This window comes from Diadema antillarum, unplaced genomic scaffold, assembly GCF_040938485.1.
Source record: "Diadema antillarum isolate AM-2024a unplaced genomic scaffold, OU_Dant_1.0 seq00000153_RagTag, whole genome shotgun sequence".
Taxonomy (NCBI): domain Eukaryota; kingdom Metazoa; phylum Echinodermata; class Echinoidea; order Diadematoida; family Diadematidae; genus Diadema; species Diadema antillarum.
Window position 1 is genome coordinate 197,110 of NW_027271226.1, and position 22,566 is coordinate 219,675.

Genomic DNA, 22,566 nt, shown 5'->3' on the forward strand with positions numbered 1-22,566 from the left:
AGGCCACCATGGATGTGTTACTCAGGGTTACATTTATATCTTCAGTTGAACCATGTATGTTAGCAATGTACCTCTAGCTCCTCAAAATGAAGGGAAAAAAAACACAACACACACACACACACACACAAAATGTATTTCAAGATAAAAAGGAAAAATCCTGACGGCACATCTTCTCGGCATTATCACCAGGGTTTGAGTAAGAGAGCAGGAGCAGTATAGCTGGATTAATATTTTATGAATAATAGATTCACTCCATTGGCATGACGGTAGATGAGGTCAATCAACCTAGGGATCGAGATGGGGGGAGAGGATGGGTCCCTTGGACAAGATGTCTTCCCTGATGACCTGGTCTAGATGAGAATTTGTGGTTCTGAGTCCGAGGGAATAAAGTGTATCGGAAGAGAAAGAATTGCAAATGTGGAGCAAACCACCTTGAGTCTCACTGGACAAAGATGAAATCTTGCTGTGGCGTAATGATGATAGCATTTAATGGGATGTTGCATTGCAGGCATGCAGAGAGCAGCGTCTTGTGGTCTTTTGTTGTTGTTGTTTTTAGTCAAGGAGGTCGAGTGGGTTGGGAAAGTAGGGAAAGGGTTGTTTTGTTTTGTTTTGTCTTATTTTGGTTTTTTGGGTTTTTTTTTGTTTTTTTTGTTTTAGTAAAAGGATGATGTAATTTTAATCTACTTATCGGTTCGTTATAAATCAGTGTGCAAAGTATCTGTCTTCATGCAAGTGATGAAAACATGTTTGATTGATGGAATGGCTATGGAAATATAGGTAAACAATTAATTGTCATCAGATATTGCCATCAAAGAACTTAAACTGTGTCAAATGTATGTAGTTTCAAAGATTTCAGGCCATATTTTGGATATTTACTCATGGGTATACTCTCTTATTGAATTATCAGAAAAAAAAAATGTGTAGTTTGGTGATATTTAACCTGTTGAGGACGAGTCCTGAGTATACTCGGGCAGGCATCTATGGGATATGTGTGTTGTAATAAAATCAGTCCGTCCTCAATGGTGTAATCATATTCATTGATATGTTCTTGACTGATACTCAAGTTAATAGAGAAAATATAGCTTTTCTAGAATGTTTTAATCAAATGCTGAAAAACGCAAAGACTAGAATGGGTAACAAGAGGCTGAAAAATGTTGGTTGGCCAGTGAGTTAGATTGCATTCTGACTACTCTGCTATCAGTAAGCCTTATGTTTTATCCAACTAAAGAAGGACAAATGGGAATGAACATATATTAAAACAGTGAGGTAATATAAAAAGACATAACTTTGTATTGTGGTGTGATATACCAAGACATATAACTTTGTCTTGTGATGTAACAACATTTTGGTCCTTCTTTAGACTTGATAAAATCCTGCTAGTAATATGATTAGCCAAGTTGCTTGCATGTCAAATTTGCTTGCATTTTTGTTGGTTTGTCTGTTTATTTGTTTGTTTGTTTGTTTGAAATGAATCTTATTCCACTGGGTGTCATCAGGAAGTTATAACAAGATCATAAATTTTGGGAGTCAGTTAAGTTTATGTTCATAAAATAATATGACTGATGTCGTTTTTGGTTGTTAGCACCAGACTGGTCATGGTACTTTTAGTAGTCATGAGCTTTAACGCAGTTGTTCTAAATTCAAAAGATGAAAATAAAAATCCTCAAGGAAAGTTTTGTTGCAGAGTCTTAGTAACATGAGATTAAATTCATCATCTCGACCATCTTCACAATTGAATGTAGTGGACGTTTGATGTTCATGTGCACTTTTACAGTCATTTTCCTGGATTTAAGTAAATTTCTTCAAAATGACCTAAAAGAGGTATGTTTGTATTGCTTAAAAAATGTTTATGAGTATAATTCAAAGAAGAAAGTCAAAATTTAGACAGTTTGACTGTAAATGAAATCCAGACAGTCAGGATTCAATTCCCATTTTTTTTTCCTCTCTCTGTAAACCTTGCAGGTTTAACTCACTTGTCACAGAGAAAAAAGAAAATTTTTCTGCTGTAATAGGACACAAGCTGTCTAGACCTGTTGCTATAGAAAAATTAATCTTAATAGTCATCTTGTTTCTGCTTTCCATCAAATAATCATTTAACAGTTTTGAGCTTTTCTTCAATTTTATTATTTCATTTATACATTTATCCCATTCATTTCGTGTTTGTTAGTTGGTCTTTGATAATGGTTTTTCAGATGATGTTGGGTATTGGACAATCTCGAGGGTTTGTGAAATGGAAGAATCAATAGCTCATACCTCAAGTACACTATCAAATGTGTGAATGATAACGGGATGAAAGCAATACAACGATATTAATTGGCAAAGCCGATTGTGTGTGTTTGTATATTCTGCTTAACACTGGACATTGGGGGGGAAAAATGCTTACAAATTCATGAAATTTTTGCGTAGAGTTCTTTTTTTATCGCAACTGATTGACAAATTGCCCTACAACTTGACATTCGGTGGTCGTGCGGATAAGATGCCTGTCTGGTGATCAGGAGGTCTAGGCTCAAAATCCTGCCTAAGTATGCATGCCCATGATTTTTTATCATGGCTACTTCTAAACACTCATTAATTCGGGGCTTATTCAGTGTATGCAATTTTTCAATCAGTTGTGATAAAAATATGTTTGATATCATGTAGTGGCTATCTTCAAAATGTTATATAGTGATCACCTATTTATGGTCTTGTTATAGAAAGTCAAGTTCTGTTAAAGCCACTGTTTACCATTGGGAACAATGATTAAAAAAATGTTCACATTTCTTACAAATGTATAGTTCAGTTGTATCACAAAACATCCTACCATATAAAAAATTTGCAATAAAGCCCCAAATATATGGAGATATCACTGATTTTCCCAATAAACCGTAAATGTAGATGGTTTATTCTAGCAATGATTTTGACAGAGCTATTGGTCAGTTTTGTTTATTCAACAATACTTAATATTGATCATACTAATTAACATTTTTATGTTGGTTGTTTCTATTCCTAACTCACATTTCAGAACTACTTTGAAGCACTGAAGCTGTATTTTTATTCCATTTGCAAATGGAAAATAATGGCTTTCACTAATAGTGTACACAAATCTGATGTGACTTGTACAAAGTCTACTGAAATTTGAGTCTCATGGGAAAAGTTTTAAGAGTTTTGTGATAGCTGTCTGTATAAGGTCATGTGACGTTATGTAATGCTATCAGTGATAAAACAAGACAAAATACTGCTAGAATGAAGTATAATTTAAAAAAAAAGATGTCTTGACATCTAGAAATGCATAAAGTATTGGTCCTTTTATCCGGATACACACATTCAGTCTTTATTTATGATAATATTAAGGCTTGTTCTGCTTCGATAATCTTTAGTTTTGGACATACTTGAGGAAATAAGGTAAAAATACCTTCCACCCCCCCCCCCCTTTTTTTTTTCTGCATGGCCAGTGAATACTAGAATCCCCCTGATGGGCCTGATTTTTTGTATTTTTTTTTTATAATGGTAGTATCAGAGGGTACCAGTAAATTTGCCACAGTGGTTATTCAATAGGAAATAAAGACCCAGAGCCATCTTGTGCAGGGCAGCATTAAGTGAGCTAATGATTGATGGTGTATTGGTGCATAGCCATGTGAAAGTCGGCATTCATTAAGTATGCATCTATTGCCTTGCAGAAAGATGGGCATATCTGAGTAGGACAACGACAGAAGGTACTTCAATGCCAAGCTAAGAAAATGGCTACAAAAATGCAGTAAGAGAAAAGAGTGAATAAAACAAAACTGTTCGAGGTGATAAACTTTTTGAGAGAAGGGGTGATTTACCTATCGCTCGGTGAGAATAGATATCAAATATCATACCAAGTATTTTTATGTGCACGCTATGTGGATCCAATACCAGCAACACTAGTTAATGAGAGAAAACTTACATGAGTTGAAAGCACAGGAGGTAAAAGTTTCTTCAGAGTTTTAATTAATAGTGGATGTATAGACAAGTCGAGATAAGACAAAGCAAAGAGATATGCAAGTACACGTATTATTCAAGTAGGCTATAGATTTGTGTTGTCTACAGCGATGATCAAACCGGACCTCCGTCTTGTAAGAAAAGAGAAGATGTGCTCTGTGAGTTGTGAGGCGATATGCCGAAAGAAGGAGAGATGCGTGTAGCGAGGATTACTGAATTAAGGAGAAGTGAGAAGGAGGTAGGGAGAAGACGAAGGGAAAGAGAGAGAGGGAAGTGAAGGGAGAGATGTGAGTAAGACATGGAAGTTAGCATTGATTCATTAACTATGACCATGATATCTCGTGTGCAAACCCTACGCTCAACAGCTCTCTACCGGCTTGTTAATGCAAAATTAGCTCCTCACACTAAAAGTCAACGCATTATATGCGTTGCATCTAATTAACAATGCCAGCTGGACTTGGGGTGTGAGAAGGCAATGCAGAGAGAAAGAGGCTATAGGAGACTTGGGTCGTGAGAGAAAGAGAAAAGCCAGTGTCAGTTTGTCTGACTCTACGTCTCTTGCTCTCTCTCCATCGTTTGGGAATGATTCATTATTGCAGTGAGAATTAAGAAGCTATGCATTTGGTCGTCGGGCAGTAGCAGCAGAAGCCACGCTCGTCATGTCCACTGCGGCAGGCTGATGAGTGTGAGTGAGAGGCAAGGTAGGTAGGGGCCTTGATTAGCCCAGTGTGTGGTGAAAAGAGTGCTCTTTTTTCCCCCCTTTACTCGCCAGTGTGTGGGGGTAGTGTGAGGACAGCGAAGGGGGCTTGTCGGGGGAGCACCGGCCAAAAGCGCTGGGATAATGCCAGCGCATAGCCCGTGGGCTGGTCATTAAAAGGCAACCATGCAATGCACTTGTGCCGCACACTATTTCAGCTCTTTTCATTTCTCCTATCTCTTTCTCTCTCCTTCCCTCTGATACTCTTACTCTATTATTCCAATGTGATTTAATTTCTCTCTTTCTTAAAGTCTCCCTTCTGTTTTTCCCTTCTCCTCCGTGACCTCTCAGATCTGCGGCCCTTTGCTCCATATCCCCACTGGATTCATTTATAACTCCACTGATCAGAAACCAGGACTATTCATCACCAAGTATCGAGTCGTCGACCCATGTCGTGCAGCCTGATTTCCATAGCTGTCTTTGGAGTGTGACATCCGTCTTGCAAGGTAAGCACATTTCCAATGACTTCCTTTCCTAGTCCCTTCATTCTCGGTGCTGGTGTTGTCGTTACCTTCAACGCCAACCTGTATGATAAGCCACCCTCACCCTGCATAGTGTAGTCCTAATGTTCTCCAATGGACTGTGTCCACGGTGTGCCTTGAAGACTGACTAATAAAGTGGATCAAATCCCATCTGATGTGCATTTTATTCCCTTCTGGAATTCCTCATGCAGTTTAGTATCCTTCCTTCGCTCTTCTTACGAGCTCCCTTCACGCTTGACTCTCGGGGACACGTATTTGCACTCATGGGACTGAAGAGATGTGACTGGTGTCACAGATTTTCCCCCTTGGAGGCATTTTGGTGTGTTACATACCTCTGTGTACCATAATCCTTGCCCTTCCTGCACTACCCCCACCCCCCTTCCTTATGATGTCATTCTAAAGGCAAGCAACTAATTCAGAGGAGACTCGTGTCCCCTCGTAAACCACCCTCCCCGTCTTTTCTTGTGCGGATTATCTCTTCAGGCAAATCTCTGCTGCTGATTGGGTGTTGTGCTTCCTAAGCCCGTAATCCTTCCCCAGTTGCCTAGCGATGAGTAGTCCCTTTCTCTGTTTAATCACCCCAAATGTCAGAATCATAGTTCTTGAAACCTGGAGTCGTGTCCTCCCCGGCGCACACCTAAGCTTTCCGCTGCTGTTGCGAAATGTTGACAACACCAGAATTCCAGGCATTGTGCCCATGAATTATGTGCTATTACTCCTGGGTGTATGCGGGGAGTTGTGTTCTCGCTGACGAGATGCTACAAATGTACATCAATACGCACAGAGCTCTACAGGTATTTTGAATTTCAGCAAGCTTTTCTTGCCTGCCTGTTCTGGAGGCACTAGAGGTGCGATGTAGGTCGGCTAATTCCCCCAATCATGGGGCAGCTTTGCCTTGACTCCTCCTGGCTGTCCGCTAAAGCTGAGCTGCCCCTCTCACTTCTACCACATTCATGACCTGTCTTCAAATCTGTCTAAAATGGCGACCTCGAAGGGAGGGGGGGGGGGGATTTTAACTGAGCTAGAAAAAAAAAGTCTGAAGGTATTTATCCTTTTCCATTTCTTCTATCATGCAAGAATAATCTATTTCTTATTTCAACTGAAATTGCTTCTAAAAAAAACCCACCCCAAATCCAGTCCTTTTCTATATGATGTATGATTTTTTTTAACCTTTCTTTTTTTCCAAATGTGAATCAACATGAAATGTAAGTTTGGTCCATAAAATTTATTCTGTTATTACACTGTCTTGGTTGTATTTCAACACCACCTCTCTTTTATTTACATCTTGTGTAGTGAGCGATATGTCAACCAGTTTTGGCTGACAAGTTGTCATCACATGACTGGATGTCGGGTGTTTATAAAAACTGTGAAGTATTTTATTTTAAAACTTGAATACTAATTACAATCTGCAGTAGAAATAAGGAATGGTACAAACTTTTATGTGGACAAATGTAGTCAGATGCTACAATAATGTAATGAGACATACCACAATGTGCATTATTACTATGGGTACATTCCCCTTTTCCTGTGGTGTATGCTGACATTGTTTGCACCACCCTCCTTTTCTTTGTATGCAGCATTCCATGACACTGATATTTTGATCTAGGATCTGACAGTGGGAGAAGTTTGCATAAATTTGACCCTGTTTGTGAGTGTTTCTGTGCTTGTAACTTTCTGTGTCAGAATTGCTCTGAAAGTGGGTGGAATAATTAGAGCTAATCGAGGACAGTGTTTGTCAATCGGCTGAATTCCACACAGTTATGCAATGTTTACCTCCTTCTTCAGAGTAATCTGTCTGGTTAGGCCTGGCATATGTCAATATGCACTTTGTAAACAGCTAACTGCTCTGGCAAGGACCTCAGTCCCGTGCAATCACATTTGTGATGGCCAACATGGAGAGAAGTGTGACATTGCGGTAGTGAGTATTGAATAATAACAGAAGCAAGTGTGCTTTCTCAAATGTGATCCATACACTGAGAAGAAAACATTTTTTTTTCTCGATATCACACCGACTGATAGCAGGATTATGTTAATGATCAATGGCAATGGTGAATTGGCAATACCTTCATAGTTATAACTTCAGATCAGTGATTCAAACACGTCTATAACCAAGGGTAATGATTTCTGGATGTCAAACTGAAACCAAATTATTCTCTGTGTCATGTTGAGAGTATTCAGTTTCAAAATGGCAGCAGAAAGCAGTCATGTGCTTTAATCCATCCTGGAGGAACGGAGATAATTGTGTGGAATAGAATTTGTGTGCGCTGCTGCTGGGCAGAAAACAGTATTTTTGCATCCAAAGTCATTCCCATCCCCACGGGGTTTGGACATGCAAGGTGGATAAGAAAAGAATGCTTTGGCCAGCCCTCATGAATTGCTAATCCCCTGGGTTGGAATAATGCTGTCCGCTACGCATTAGCATATTGCGGGCGTCATGTGTCTTTCTCATTAACGCTTGAATTAATTGGTGCTTTCACGCTTGAGTCCATGGTTACCTAGTTATCGGCTGCCTTTCTGTTTGGCACACGCTAGAAACCATATTCCATCCCCCGTTCCCTTCTTCTGCCATCTCGCTTCTCTTGCTTTGTTTTTGCGTGACCTCATTATCTGCACGGCAAATCACGCCACCCAATTAAGTGGGTTTGCATGGAATCAGCACAGAATGATTTTGAATAATCACCTCTTTGCAAAGAAAGATAGGAAAACAGAATGACAATAAATGTACAAAGTTAACAAGGTATGAAAAAAACTTACTGCCAAAGTGTGAAAATTGTGACCATGCTCACGTAGCTGTCATATGCTTAAATAGATAATGCTACAATCTGCAGTATGTAAAGCAAGAAAAATGCTAGATTTTCCCCCTCAGGAAAACTAGCCTGTAACAAAAGTCTAATCTTCTACAGGAAGTCTGCAAGTAAAGGTTAGAAAAAAAAATGGTGCTATCTTTTCGCGCAGGTTTTGCTGACAAAGATTAATACCTGACGCAATGCCTGAATAGCGGAATAGAGTTTATGATAAAAGGTAAGACAGTGTAGAGTTCAGATACTTCCGTGCCTTCATTTGACTTAAAAGAGCATCCATTTACTCACTTTGAATGACTCCAGATACCCCTTCAAATGCAAAACTAATCAAATATTTTATAGAGCGGAATCATATGTGTGAGAGAGAGGGGGAGATATAAGAACGAGAGAGAGAGAGAGATAAAGAGTAAGAGAAGAAAGAACGTGTATCGTCTTTTTATCCTTTGTTCAGATTGTCAAGCTGCGTATGTATGCAGAAGAGGGGGGAGAAATATTAATCAATAATGGTTAGCTGCAGATAATGAAACCAGTAAGGAAATCAGAAATGTGTGAGTGAAAGGGGGGGGGGGGAGAGGAAGAAACTTCGCAGAATAAAACAAGCGAGGGGAGGAAAAAAATGCAACCAAGGTCATAGGAGACTTTGCGTCATCATACAGCGGGATGATTACAATTGAGCGTTATTGTACCGCAATGAACTGCATTGTTGAAACATACACGTATGAATACAAAGGCACCTGCAATGAAGCGCTAAACTTTTCATCGGCGCAGTTTTCAATTAACCGGGAAGAAAGAGAATACCATGCAGTACAGAAGTCATTTCACTCTGGTTGAAACGGGCGGAACAAAAAGAAGGCTGTTTAAGAATTCATTTCAATTAATGTGAAAGAGAAAGGAAGAGAGCAATATAGAAAAGGGAGAGGGGAGGTTTGACTCTTACTGAACAATTAGCAAGGTCCTTTTATAATTTAGGGGCGAAAGTATCAAATGTTTCGACTGAAGAATCAGAGTTACAGACATACAAAGAAAACATACTTTCTGTTAATACAAGAAAAGATTTGAATTTTCATATGAATGGTAGATAGTGATCCACAGTATATGATAGTCTCATGGGTATCTCTAATATCATCTATATGCCTTATCATTATGACTAATGACTTTGAGTAGTAGTTCACTCATCTTGAAATAAGATACACAAAGATTGAGATATTAATGCAATACCATGGAAATATACACCATGTTGGAATTCATCATATATAGATATATATTTCATTTGCAGAAATATGCTGCTAGAGGAGAAAAAATTGACTAATTTAAAGAATTTCCATGCCATCTCTATTACTTCAGTAGCCATATATATCTACAGAGGTTATGCTTTTATATTTTGTAGGATCCGCCAAGATTTCATCAAAATACTGTAAAACATGATATATTCGTGGTATGAAATTTTCGCGAATTGCCATTGACGTTCAATGCATGTAGTGTAGACAAAAACTCCACGTGCAGTTTAATTTCGCGAATTTTGGCGCTTGCGAAATTCGCGAAATTAAAATGCATGTGAAAATTCCTTGTTTTACAGTATAAAGTGTGATATCCCAGAACTTGACTGAATATCTACCCCAAGATGATGCAAGTGATACATACAAAAATTAACATTGACCTGTTGCATTCTAGGTATTTTTACATTTTCATAAAAAAAGTTTGATAAGTACATATTCCAACAGTGGATAGAATATGAACATGTCTGAACTTATTAGAACATCTTATAATTTGTCTTCATTCTTTCTTATTATATGATCAACCCAAAGCTGCCCTTTTGGTTGATTTTATGCTAAATATGAAAGAAAAAAGTAAGAAACAAATGAAAGAGATTATCTAGCAATAGAAAATGATTGCCACTTGATTATGATGCAAAATACTTGATAAGAACACCTATGTCACCACTACCAACAATGTCAGCTCTTTCTCAGCCCGTCAAATGGCTGACTTTTGAGATTATGTTGCTATCAATGTTGTGGTTGGAGGGAAGGAATCCAAAAATACTGGAACAAATGATGTCATCTTTGTGGTATGAAGACCTTCTCTCATTTACGCTTACATCTCCAACAAAACCAGGCCAAACAGCTGTAAGTTTTGTGTGGTTTAGGTTGTGATGTTCAGCAGCCAGATTAAACTGAGTCTAGAAATTGAGACTAGGCAAACAGGTCAGTGCAAGGTATGCACTAGGCAGAGTTGTGGGCACTGAGACAGTGCAACCCTGTCTTGTGTTGTGTGGAGTGTGGCTGGTTATCTCTGAATGGCATGTAATGGAGGTTTACCCAACAGTGATGGACTAGCCACTGCAATCAGGAATTTTGTTTCTCATCACAATGTACAGTGCAATTACCCTGCATGTTCTTTCTTATCACTGGTCCATCAGTGGCTCAGATTAATCAGATCATAGCTGCTTAATTAGCACATAGACCTTAAAGAATAATTTTACCTGCCTTCTTCAAGAAAAAATATTATTATTGAACCATTGAATTTGAAAAGAAAATGCCATAAGTGGTTTTGACTCAAATGTGTGGACTATGACAATTCATATTTGATCTGAGTGGAGATACTGTTATTAGTCATTCTGGCCATTATTTTGATTGGGCCTCACCTTTCAATAATTCACGGGCCTGTGTTGAGTGTCATCAACGTGCGACTTAATGATGTGAAATAGAGAGAGAAAGGTGTGAAACTGCACCTTGTGGCTGAAAACATGGTAGAGTTAGACATCTGGAAAAAAAGCCCCAAAATGAGTGCTTTGTTGTTACTGCAAACAAAGTCTGTTCCTGTCTGAATGACTAACAGGTCTCTGGCTCAGGTAATTAAATATTATTATTGAAGCTGAGCCAGACTGCTCTGATAAACTACAGTCCCATTTTCTTCCCTGTAATGAAACCCCCCCCCAAAAAAAAAAAAAGAAAAAAAAAAAGAAAGAAAGAAAAAGAAAAGGATTTACACTTTCTTCTGTCTGTGCATAGAACAGAGATGTCTTATTTTCTTCCCCGTATGTAGTGTCTGCTCTCCTACAAGAATGTGTATCTATAGAGTCATTTTTTGTATGGCATTTGGGCATCTAATGTAATATCTCATCGACATATTGTCTGTCACTGGTATATGTCAGGGAATAACTGTCCTCATACCTGAATAACTGTCATGACTTGTTAGCATTAAAATGCAGTGACAGCATTCAATTTGTCATCAATTTTGCAGACCAGACATGGATATTGACCAGTAGTTGTCATTCCATACCATCTCAGGAAATTCATGGCGTCTTAGCAAGCTGGCCTTCTGTTTGCAACAATTTCTTTCATATATGTCCGAGACATATAATAATATATACATTTTTGATCAAAAGGTCATGATTAATATCTTATGAATGTTGTTGATAATATTGGGGAAAAATAAGTGTGTATGTAAAACAGAGCAGATTGTCAAGTTTATGCATTATTTTAGGCTCTGGTTAGCACCTCCTTTGATTTGAGGTCCTTTAATGATCTGGTGTTCATTAGGAGCCGGCAAAGCTCATTACACTTGCCGCATCATACCAAGCCAGCGCTCATTCTGGTTTATCGACGGATGTTGGGAGAGCTGGGGCAGAGAACAGGTGGCAGGAAACCAACACTCGACTTGATGGTGTTTATTCTAGCCATTGACTATGACCTTAGCTTGTCCTCAATACACCAGCCTAGTCTCTGATATCAGACCCTGCATAGAAGCAGTTGTATAGGGGTAGGATTTTGTGACTTGGTTGATAACGGCTGGTAGGGAAGTTGCTGTGGGGAAAAAATAATTGTGATTATTTATCACCTTTTGCCTGATATGCTGGAAATATTGATGTCTTGATCACTTATGCAATTCAAGCTTCTAATCTTTGATGCAATGGATCATGCTAATTAACATCTTTTTTTTTTGAAAGTGTTTTTTTTTTTTAAATCCTACACAACCTACAGTTGTACCTTTGCTAATGCACTTGGGGAAAGGTGATTGCTAGAGTCAATGATACATGTCCCCAATTATTCATGGAGTGTAATTTTGAATGTTTTTGTTCCATAAGAATTGCCTCTACCTTGTGACCTGTAAATTTGCTTGTTTTCATATGACTAGGTCATAATAAAATCGATGCTGAGAATTAGCTGGGGTCGTGGAATCTTAGCTTAGCTGGGAGAAGTGTTGTTTGTGCCATTGTAGTGCATTATTATCTTATTATTATTGTTGTTGTTATCATTATTATTATTATTGTTATTGTTATTATTATTATTATTATTATTATTATTATTATTATTATTATTATTATTATTATTATTATTTCAGCATTTCAGACATGTGTACATGCGTGAACACAAAACACAATAATTCAGCATAACAAAGATTAGAAAACACAAATTAGAAAAAAAAACACCTTGAAAACAACAGTAAGGTATGAGACTTCAACTTTCTACTGCTGAACCAAACTTACTTTGTTTAGTGCAGTGAAATGGGCCTATTTATCTGTCTTTATTTTCTAGCATCTATGAAATCATTGTGTTTAGATTCATGGAATAATATATAACATTATGGTAATTTGAGCTGCAATAGCGACATGGAAAATGCTAACATTAGAAGTTGATTATTGCCATGGTAGTTTTAATTATTGTCAGGCCCAGTTGTTGCATACTCTTTATTAACATAATTGTCTTTAAAGTTGTTGTTTTTTTCTGTTCATACATGTATATGTGCCATCAATCTTGCATTTACTTCATAATTTTTTAATGTGACCTTTATGAGGATTGTAATACAAGTGAATAGTTGAAAAGGGAAGCCTACATATCAGTTTATTTTTGCAGTGATATATAATGTTATTAATTTTCCATTGTTCAGTAATTTTTGGTTATGTGAAATTGTGAATGGAGTTAAATGAACAATCATGTTATCCAGTGAAATGTTCAAATTTTCATAGTGACTAGTGTTCTAGATTTAATTATAGGTTGCTGTTTCTCTATGGTGAGTCCCACCCCCCTTTAATAGTGGCGCTAGCAAGAAACCCAGCCAGCGGATGGTCCAGGTGTATGAAAAGGTAGACTAGTCTTAAGCCCGCCTCTGTCTGGTTGGCTAACCTGCTTAGAGTCCAGTGACAGCAGCTAGCCAGTCATGTGATGTATGGGATTCCCTTGGGACTAGGAGTTCGGTGGTAGTCTGATCCTCTCATACTCTCCTATTCACCTCATTGCACCATCAGTCTACACATCCCTATCCGCCGTCTATCAATTGGACCAAAAAGAATGTCAGGCCTTCAGTGCAGACACCCCAAGAATGACTCAACTTGTTCAGGACTAGTCAATGCTCTGTATCTGTATCTTGTGTAGATTCACTCATTCTGTTAAACCACTCATGATAGGGACCCTACCTGTTGGTGTCGATGAAAAACGTGGTTGGTTATTTCTTCAAATTGCATCTGACATGGAACCTAGTGTGGCAAGGATTCCTTATCAATACACTAGATTCATTAAAGATAGATGGATATTTGCATGTGATAATATTACCTAAGTTTTCTTCCCTCATACTAAAGACAAAGCAAGGATAAAGACATTATAATATTTGTACTTCTGACACCAATTGCCAGTAGGGCCTACCTGTATTTGACATGTTCACAGATCTGTGACACAGAAGAAATGTAATATATTGATTACTTCTTCAGTAGACTTGACATAATAATGCTTTCAAGTTAATAGAAGCAGTGTTATAGATCTGAGACTGTTGTACATTGCCAGGGCCTTCCTGAAGTATGCCCTTTTTTCATTTTAAAGAAGGTTTTCTGTTGTTGTTTAAGGTCACCTGTACTATCTAACCATGAAGATGATATTGTTTTTCTTTTATATTTATTAATATTATCATAATCAGTAATATTCTGAGTAATACTCATGAAGCATCACGTGGATAAACTAAGCTCCTTAGTTCCTGCCTTGGGTTGTCGGAAGAAGTCTGCTATTGTCACAAATCGTTCTTCCATGTTGGAAGTGTAATCACCCGTGAAATGCTTAGTTACTAGTTAGGTAAGTCACGATATGCATCGGAGGCTGGAGTCGGAGTGACAGCTTAATGCTTTACAGGGACATTAAAATCTGTAAGCATCAAAGCACAAGAATGCGAATAAAACCAATCTTTTGTAGAGAAAAAAAAGTGAGATTGCGAGTCGATGAAGCATCTGTATAGCCATGAATGTAGGATACTGGATTTTTTAACAATTCTGTGGAGTTTCCTGTTTGTTTGTTTTGGGTTTTTTTTTTTCTTGGGATTATGTCAGATCATGAAAAGCTCTACAAGGAAGAGGTAGAAAAATGTACAAAAGGGCTTTTTACACTTGTAAATTTTTGCTTAGCCCCGGACCAACGGTGGGGCTAAGGGGGGGCCTTAGCCCCACCGTTGGTACGGGACTATCCTTAGCCCACTTTCTGTTTACACTTGTTTTTGCCAAAGTGGGCTAGCCCCACCGATAGTACGGTACTATCTGGCCCTGCAAAATAGCAGGGGTTAGCACCGCAATTGCGGTGCTAGCACCGCAATTGCGGTGCCAAGCAAGTGAGTGTAAACAGAACGAAAAAATAATCCTGGGCTAAGCGACGGAGACGAAGTCCGACCTTCACTGACCAATCAGAAACGAGGTAATCAAGTGCTGCCGGTGCGTGCGTGTACACGTGTACAGTACACAGCGTAATTATGAATATTCATGTGGTTTGGAAAGTCCGGGACTAAGAAATACGAGTGTAAAAAGGACAGTTTTCTCCTTAGCCCCGGACAAGAGATAGTACGGGACTAATTGGCGAGTGTAAAAAGCTGAAAAAATTGGTACGGGACTAACGATAGTCCTGGGTCAGAGAAAGTCCGGGGTTAAGAAACGCAAGTGTAAAAAGCCCTAAAGAAGATTTATATCAAGGAAAAAAAATTGATTTCTCTGACTGAAGTGATACAAGGCAACACATTGTTACAATTTTTGACTATTTGTCTAATTTTGCTTGATGTTTGCTAATCTTTTGTTTATGTGTGACCGTGCACCTCAAAACGAACATAAAGTCGCACACACTGATTTTGCGTGAGGACTGAAAATAAGTGAAATGGGTCAACCTAGCCGAACTTGACTTTTTCATATTTTCTGAAAGAGCGGGTCTTCTTTTACATTATGCTAAAATTTGCTGTCATAAAACGGGCAGGAAAGTGTGTCTTTTTAGCAGTTTATCTCGAACATTTTTGGTGAAATAGTGTGATTAGGTGTGTCTTTAGAATCCCTTTTTCATTTCTGAAAAACCTTGTCCACACTCTTCACTTTCAATTCTAAAAACTTTTGAAAGTATAGTGCTACTGCTTTGAAAGTACTTTTGAAAGTATAGTGCTACTGCTTTGAAAGTTGGCATTAATTATGGACAGAATGTGTTAATGAGGTATGCTTAATTTCAGTTTAATCTGATAATCCCTTCATTGTTGTTACTCTGGTGGTTTACTTCCTGTTTTTTGTCCCATTCATTCCACAGCCAGCACGGTTTGGTAAAGATTAAGCGCTTGAATAGACACTGTACTTCAGAGCCTCTTTTCTCAGTTCACACTTTTCCTGAGTTTGTGCTATCTTTCCAATATTTAGATAGGTTAGGAGAGTCCATTTGATTTGAGTTATACATCATTTTAAAGCTTAAAGTCTGCTCTTTCAGAATATGGTCTTAACTAAAAATTCATGTCTGGCGACTTTTTTGTTTGTTTTGAGGTGCAGGGTCACATATATCACCTAATCTATTCAGAAGCACATTGATGTAAATTTTGCTGAGTGCAAATTTTGGCCAGCTCCCAACCCATGGTAGTCTCTATCGCTGTATGTGTCATAGGCAGATCTCGATTGGTTTGTTTTGTGTTTGATAAAGAGATTGAGATAGAGATAGAGGGAGAGACAAGAGTTCTGACATAATGAATGAACAAATGAATCCCAAATAACTGCATAAGTTTTGGTATGTGAAGATTATTTCCTTGTTTCTACCAAGACCATGACCAGTCCTTACGTCCAGCAAGATGGTGAAGATAGGGCCTGACCAGTGACTGACCTTTCCCCTTGACCCTCAAGTCCCATTTTCTGCCCACTAAGCCCTCTGCATGGAGGAAGTGCATGCCGGCCAAATCTTCCAGTGAGGAATTATGGGTCAGCATGCTCTTGTTTTTTGCCAAATTGTGTCATTTGGCAGTTGTTTGTCGTCTCTTCCTTCTTTGTCACGTTTGCTCATTGCTTTGTCAGTTTTTCTAGAACTCATTGAATAGTGTCTATTGAAATCTACTGAGAGCGAAGGTAGGAGGAGGGCTAATCAACAGGACATTTATTTTTAATCATCTTGTGTTACAACCTTGACACACTTTTCTGTATAAGCAGTGGATCACAATGGCTTTTTTCACACACCACCAATCCATGGGCAGCCAAACGTAATAGGATCACATTGTTTCAGGACTGCCTCGCAGGCGACACCTATTCACAGCTATTTATCAAGTGCCACTGATTTGCCTTTATGAGGGGGTTGTCATTTTCCACAGTCAACCGAGCAGAGACCTAGCAGTGTTACTATTTTTGTGGTATTTGTTCTAATTTCACAAGTGAGCCCTGTCTCCAGTACTGTCATAACAGCTTTCATCCATTTAGTGGTAGAAGTTTATCAGAAATTGGGGGAGAGGGGGGAGAGAATGGGGAGAAGAAAGATAGAAAGTAAAGAAGTGTGACGTGTCATTGTCAGTCTGTCCGTGGGAAAGATAAAAGATGGCATGGGAAACGAAACCTTGATCTTTGATGGCCTGTTGGTGACCTTAATGTCCTTATGTGCAGTAATGAGTAGCTCACTGACAGTGATTCCTGCTTTGTCTAATTGAATTCAGTTTACAGCCAGAGGAGCTCTGCTGTGCCCCTCACCCTGTACCCAGACAAACTTCAGCCTCTAGGCTGCTTCTTCAGACCTCAAATAAAGAAAGCAACTTTTGTTGGCAGCAAGGAAGTAGCAAGTTAATAAAGCTGCCGGAAAGTTGTGAAAGGTTACACTTCACTTTTTTTTTTCCTTTCAGTTTCAACGAATGTAAGATCAACTTCACAGTAAGAGGAATCTTTGTGTGAGATTTCTTTGGAATAGATGTTGTCCGCAAGTCATGATTTTGTATGGGAAAAAAAAAATGTATGACTCGCTGTCAAAGTTCCATGGAGTTGACTGTTGGCAGTAGATAGTTGATCTTTACAATTAGTAACTGTGATGTTTGTAACTAGATTGTCAAGTTATATGAAAACCCACAGGTGCTCCAAGAATATTGTCACAGCTAAGTTGAGGTCTGTGTGATACAGACTAATCTTTGATTTTCCCCCCTTGGATGGGCCCCAAGAGTTAGCAGTCAAAAAAATATATCACTGGGCAGCTCAGAATGAGAAACTGGCCGAAGTTGACAAGATCTGTTTGCTGTGCGTTTGTAGTGAATGAAATCACTGCTGGAAGAAGTTTTCGTGCAAAGAAGCGAATCAAAACTAAGTGTAACAGTTATTTGCATAACAGAGCAATGGAGGTAATGGTGTTATTACAGTCGGGTGCCAAGAAAAAAAAAAGAAAATCTTGCTGCAAAATTCACAGCAAAGTCTTATGATGTGTGTTTAGACAATATGAACAGTTAATTGTAAGTTTGAGTAAACAACTGGGAGTGTTCTACATTTAGATTGATGATGATGATTGTAAGGAAAAATTTACAGATAAGCAGATGTTTTTCTTTGGTAATGAAAATGAGTGAATTCCGTATGCTTAATTTATTTTACATTTGTAGAAGGCAAATGAGCTGGCTCGGTCTCAAGGGAGAGAATGATATCCCCCCCCCTTCCATCGCAGCAGTAGACACAGCGAGCAGAGAGGGAGAGAAGCCAGTAAGGCAGGCGCTGTCACCCTGCACACTTATGAGAGCGAGTGTGCGCCATGTTTGCAAGACTCTGGAGTGAGAATCTTGGGGAGAAGCCGCTTAGCAGGTCCTCCAGAGCGTAGGAGCAGGATTCATCTTAGGACCAGACTAGGGTGTGGATTAGAGATCTATGCTCGGAATGGGAGCACTTAATCTGATGGCTGTAGACAGCTGAACAGAAGAGTTCTTGTGTCATTTTCTCCTCTCCCTTCCTCCCTCGCACTCTGTTAGTCCTCCTCCTAAAACTCAATATAGTCGTAAATAACAGCCTTGTCAGTTAGGGCATTCCAGAGTGGAGAAATATCCCGCGCTTGGAAAATAATTGGCATATCTGAGTAATGAACTTGATGAGGCCAATGTACCTGCCCCCGGTCCAATTATTTCAGTGGACATTCTAATGATGCAGGCTGATTGCTCGAGCCTACTCTGGTGCAATGTGAATGTGACTGAAGTGCCAGGTTGGCAACCATTCATCGTCACAGGTTTGTTCTCTCCTAGGCGTTTCAGGGACTATGATGTGTATTTTTTTATTTTAGATAATGCTGCCTTAGGATTCCGTAATGGGCGCGTTTACAGGGATGTAAAATCAGGACTAAATGAGGAGAGAAATGATAATCAAGGATTGCTTCCTTGATGGCAGCAGAGGTGGCGGTTATGAAGATATCCAACAGGGTTTAGGAGTTTATTAACTTTACTCTGACAATTAACCAGAATTAGCACGACCATGTTGCTAGCATCACCCTCCGATGACATCCCGCTCCTCTTCTCTCCCCCCTGAACCAGCAGGGATGCCCCGTTACCATGGCCCCCAGCCTAATTAGCCCCTGACCCCTTCTACCTCTGTCACTGCCAAGACCGAGCTGGTCTAATCACCGCCATATGGGCCTCACTTCATCGGAGAAACCAAGAGAAAAGCGAGGAAAGAAGAGAGGGGGGAAAAAGTTGTAAGCTAATCAACCTCGTCTTTGGGCTGGCTTGCAGGGGTCAGGTGAGGTCACACCACTCCATTATTTATACAATCCAGAGAGGAATTTAGCGAGGTAGCGGCAGGGTTGATTGGATAGCACTGCTTTTTCCTTGTCAGATAACGCATAAACAATCCACACACGACATCATATATTCCCATACATTCAACGCCATGCTCTTGTTTCGGGCGGTCTTTCTCAATATCTCTTCCTCCCCCCCCCCCCCCCCATCCCCCCTTTCCCTCCCTCAATCCATGTCATAACTACCTTTTTATGGGAGGGAAAAAGTTTTTCTGAGACAAACAAAAAAGTTAATCACTTTGTGCCCCTGGCCCTGTAATCTGCGGGTTCTTTCACAGGCAGCATAGAGTTACACATATTTCTGTCTGGTTTAATTTATCACGGCTATGTTTGCATAGAAATCGGGGCTGAATGGCTAAATGGCTGGTTTGTGAAAGAGGTGCAGCAGCGTCCCCCTAATGCTTTCTACCAGTGTTTCCACACAAGCCCTCGTCTCAAGATAATGATATGAGTAATCGTACAAAAAGAAGCCATTACAGAATGGCAAAGACTGCGCCAGACCCTAATGACTTGGGACCAAGAAGCGTTTGTCTACTTCTGCGGGATGGCACTTGTCCATATAGTCATCAAGTCTGTTTGAAGGTGATCAAGACCCCCTTTATCACAGCCATTTTATTTGTGTTCCCCATTGTGATGCGATGGTGCTGTTCTGTATTTCACCCTGTAAAAGGGATGGCTGAAGTATACTAGTAGCTTTTGAGGATGTGATTGAAAATGAGCTTGCAAATGCCTGAAGGAAATGCCTGAAGCAAAAATGTATTTCGTTTCTGGCTTTGTAGAGATTGTGATGCAATGATAAAGAATTGAATGTCTATAATTTCATGAAATTAGCTGAATTATACAGGCTGCTTTAATTGTCCATACATCTAGAAATGCCTTTCTGTGACTGAAGGAGTGACATAGAACCTCGTGTGGAATCGTATTAGCCTAGCTGTTAAGCGGTTCAGGATGGGCTGATTTTGCTATACATCACATTTCCCATAGAAACTTGGTGGAGTATACTGTAAAACGAGGAATGTTCACGTGCATTTTAATTCCGCGAATTTCGCGAGTGCCAAAATTCGCGAAATTAAAATGCACACGAAAGTTCTTGCCTACACAATATGCATTGGATGCCAGTGGCAATTCGCAAAAATTTCATGTTGCTAGAAAGCCCGTCGGCTCCAATTTGCGGAATACATGTATCAGTACTTGTCCTCAGCGGGTTAAAAGAAGCTAATTCTGGGATCAAGAAATCTGTGTGAGTATGCATCTCTGTGGTATAAAGCCACAATTAGCACTCATTAGGGTTACTGCTACCACTTCTACCACCACTACCACCACTACTACCAGAAAGAGAGAGAGAGAGAGAGGGGGGGGGGGGGGGGAGGAGTGCCTAGCATGGGAAGATGCACCCATTAGGAGGGAGAAACAGAGGCCAAGATGAAACCACTGTCTGCTCCTGGGGTAATTGATTGTGCTGGAGTTGCAAATCAGCCAACTAGCGGATTTCTCTGCCCTGCCAAGGTCACCTACGGGTCACAATTTATTTAGTTTCGCAAAAAGAAAAATCCTTCAGAAATTGAGGAATGAGAGAGCAGGAGAGCAGACAAAGGATTTTCTGCCAGAGATGATGGCTGGCATACAGTAATCTGCTTCCGTGGCAACCCCTCCCCCTTTGCTTCCAAGACGGGCGGGTCACCTGTGCAAGACAATCTCTCAGACATGTAGGTCTAGCTAGCAGGGCGCTACGGGGAATAACCGAGCAAAATGATTTCCCTCTCTTTTGCAAGTAAGTTTTCTCCAAAGACATTTCCTTTTATCTCATTACCTGGTCCATTGCCTGCAGTTTGAAGCAGATGTTATGAATATACTATCGACAATTAGAAAATATCCTGAATACTGATACAACAATGTTGCAAATCTTTGACAAGATGTGGATGTGGATCCAAGTGAAATAGGAGAAAGCTATTTTCTTTCCTGTTGCTTGTGTTCTTTCATTCTGGTCATGATATGGTTGATGAAATTGTATTCTTCTCATTTTCTTCAAGAGTGTACAAGAGATGTTGTGACGGGTAAGAAGTGAAAGATGGGGCAAGCTCGTCAGTAATTAAAAGCAGCTGGTTGTTGCCAGTTCCATGATGCCATCAGTGTTCTTAATCAGCATCCCGTGGGAGTGTAATCTGAGCGATGGAATGTCCGTGTAATATCCATTTTGGTCCCGCATGTCATCTTTTATATGTGTCAGGAGCTGGGGAGATAAAAGGTAGAAGAAGGGCAACCACTCTCCCATCAGCGGTGGAAATAATACCCAGAAGTCGCCGGCATTAGGGTGCTTCATGGGCCATGAAAGCCAAGGAACTGAGGAAACCATTGTTTGAGATGGTGTGTGTTTGGGGGGGGGGGGGGGAGCACATCAGCAGAAATTAGCACTTGGGTACGTCTATCTGCCTGCTCTGACTTTAACATAGCTTGTTGATCTTCTACCACCATTACTTCATCTCATGTTGGTATCCACTTGACTTGGCACCATCGCAGTTTGACGCTTTCTTTCAGTTTTCTGTTTTCCTCATCGTAACTCTGGTAGAGTTCAGTTTTGTGAGTCTGTCGCTAGTTTATTGATCACGGGATTGATTTAGAAAATGAGAACCATTGTTATAGCATTTATTTTCAGAATAAAACATACCATGTTATCATTCAGATAATTTCTTGTGCACTTTATTTGTAATCAGACCTGACATACAAGTATTGCTGTTCAACACATCGTAATCTAGGGGACACCTCCATGGTGGTTTTGACAAGTTATCAGGAAATGAAAGTTATGAAAAAATGCAAAAATGAATCATATCCTTGAAAAGAAAGAAAAAGTAAGGGAATGAAACTGGTATATTTTGCACTGGAAAGGTGAATTCAGGGGTGATAATTCTTATCGCTTATTCCATGCAGAGATCTGCTGTTTGTGTCAGTAATACTGGTGACATTGACAAATGTGGCTTCTTTGCTCTTCTTTCATAGGTTCCTCCCCCATCTTATGGACCCACCCACTTACTGACAAAGGACCTCTCTGACTTCATCTACTATTGTATTCTCATCCTGGAGGTACAGCAGACCAAAGGTAAATACAAATGTCGCTTTCAATTGGTGTTTTTAGGCAAAGCAATATCATCTTATGCTGACTGCTGCTTATGATCACAATGATGATACTGATGGTAATGGTAGTGATGATGATGATGATAATGAAAATAGCGATCATATTAATTGATGTTGAGAATGATGAAGATGATGTTGATGATGAGAATAATGATGCTGATGTTGTTGATAGATGATGCTGATGATGATAGCAGTGAAGATAATGATGTTAATGATGATATAGACAATGATGGTGCTGATGATAATGGCAATGATGACGATGGCCCAGATGTGACCACTCTGTTTTTGCGGAACCTTCTAGAAGCCATGAGATAGCATGTCTGCTTCCTCCGTCAAGCATCTGATGGCTCGGAGGAAGTGAAGACGGTAGATGGGTGGGATTAGATGAGACACATTATGTGTCTGAGATATGTGGATTATCAAACATCTGTCTTTCACAGCGACCAGCAGCCAGG

General features: G+C 39.6%; 1 pseudogene; it reads left to right on the plus strand.

Moving 5' to 3' along the window:
- The window catches only part of LOC139727812 (zinc finger homeobox protein 3-like), a 244,515-nt pseudogene that overhangs the window by 177,104 nt on the left and 44,845 nt on the right, over nt 1-22,566 (plus strand).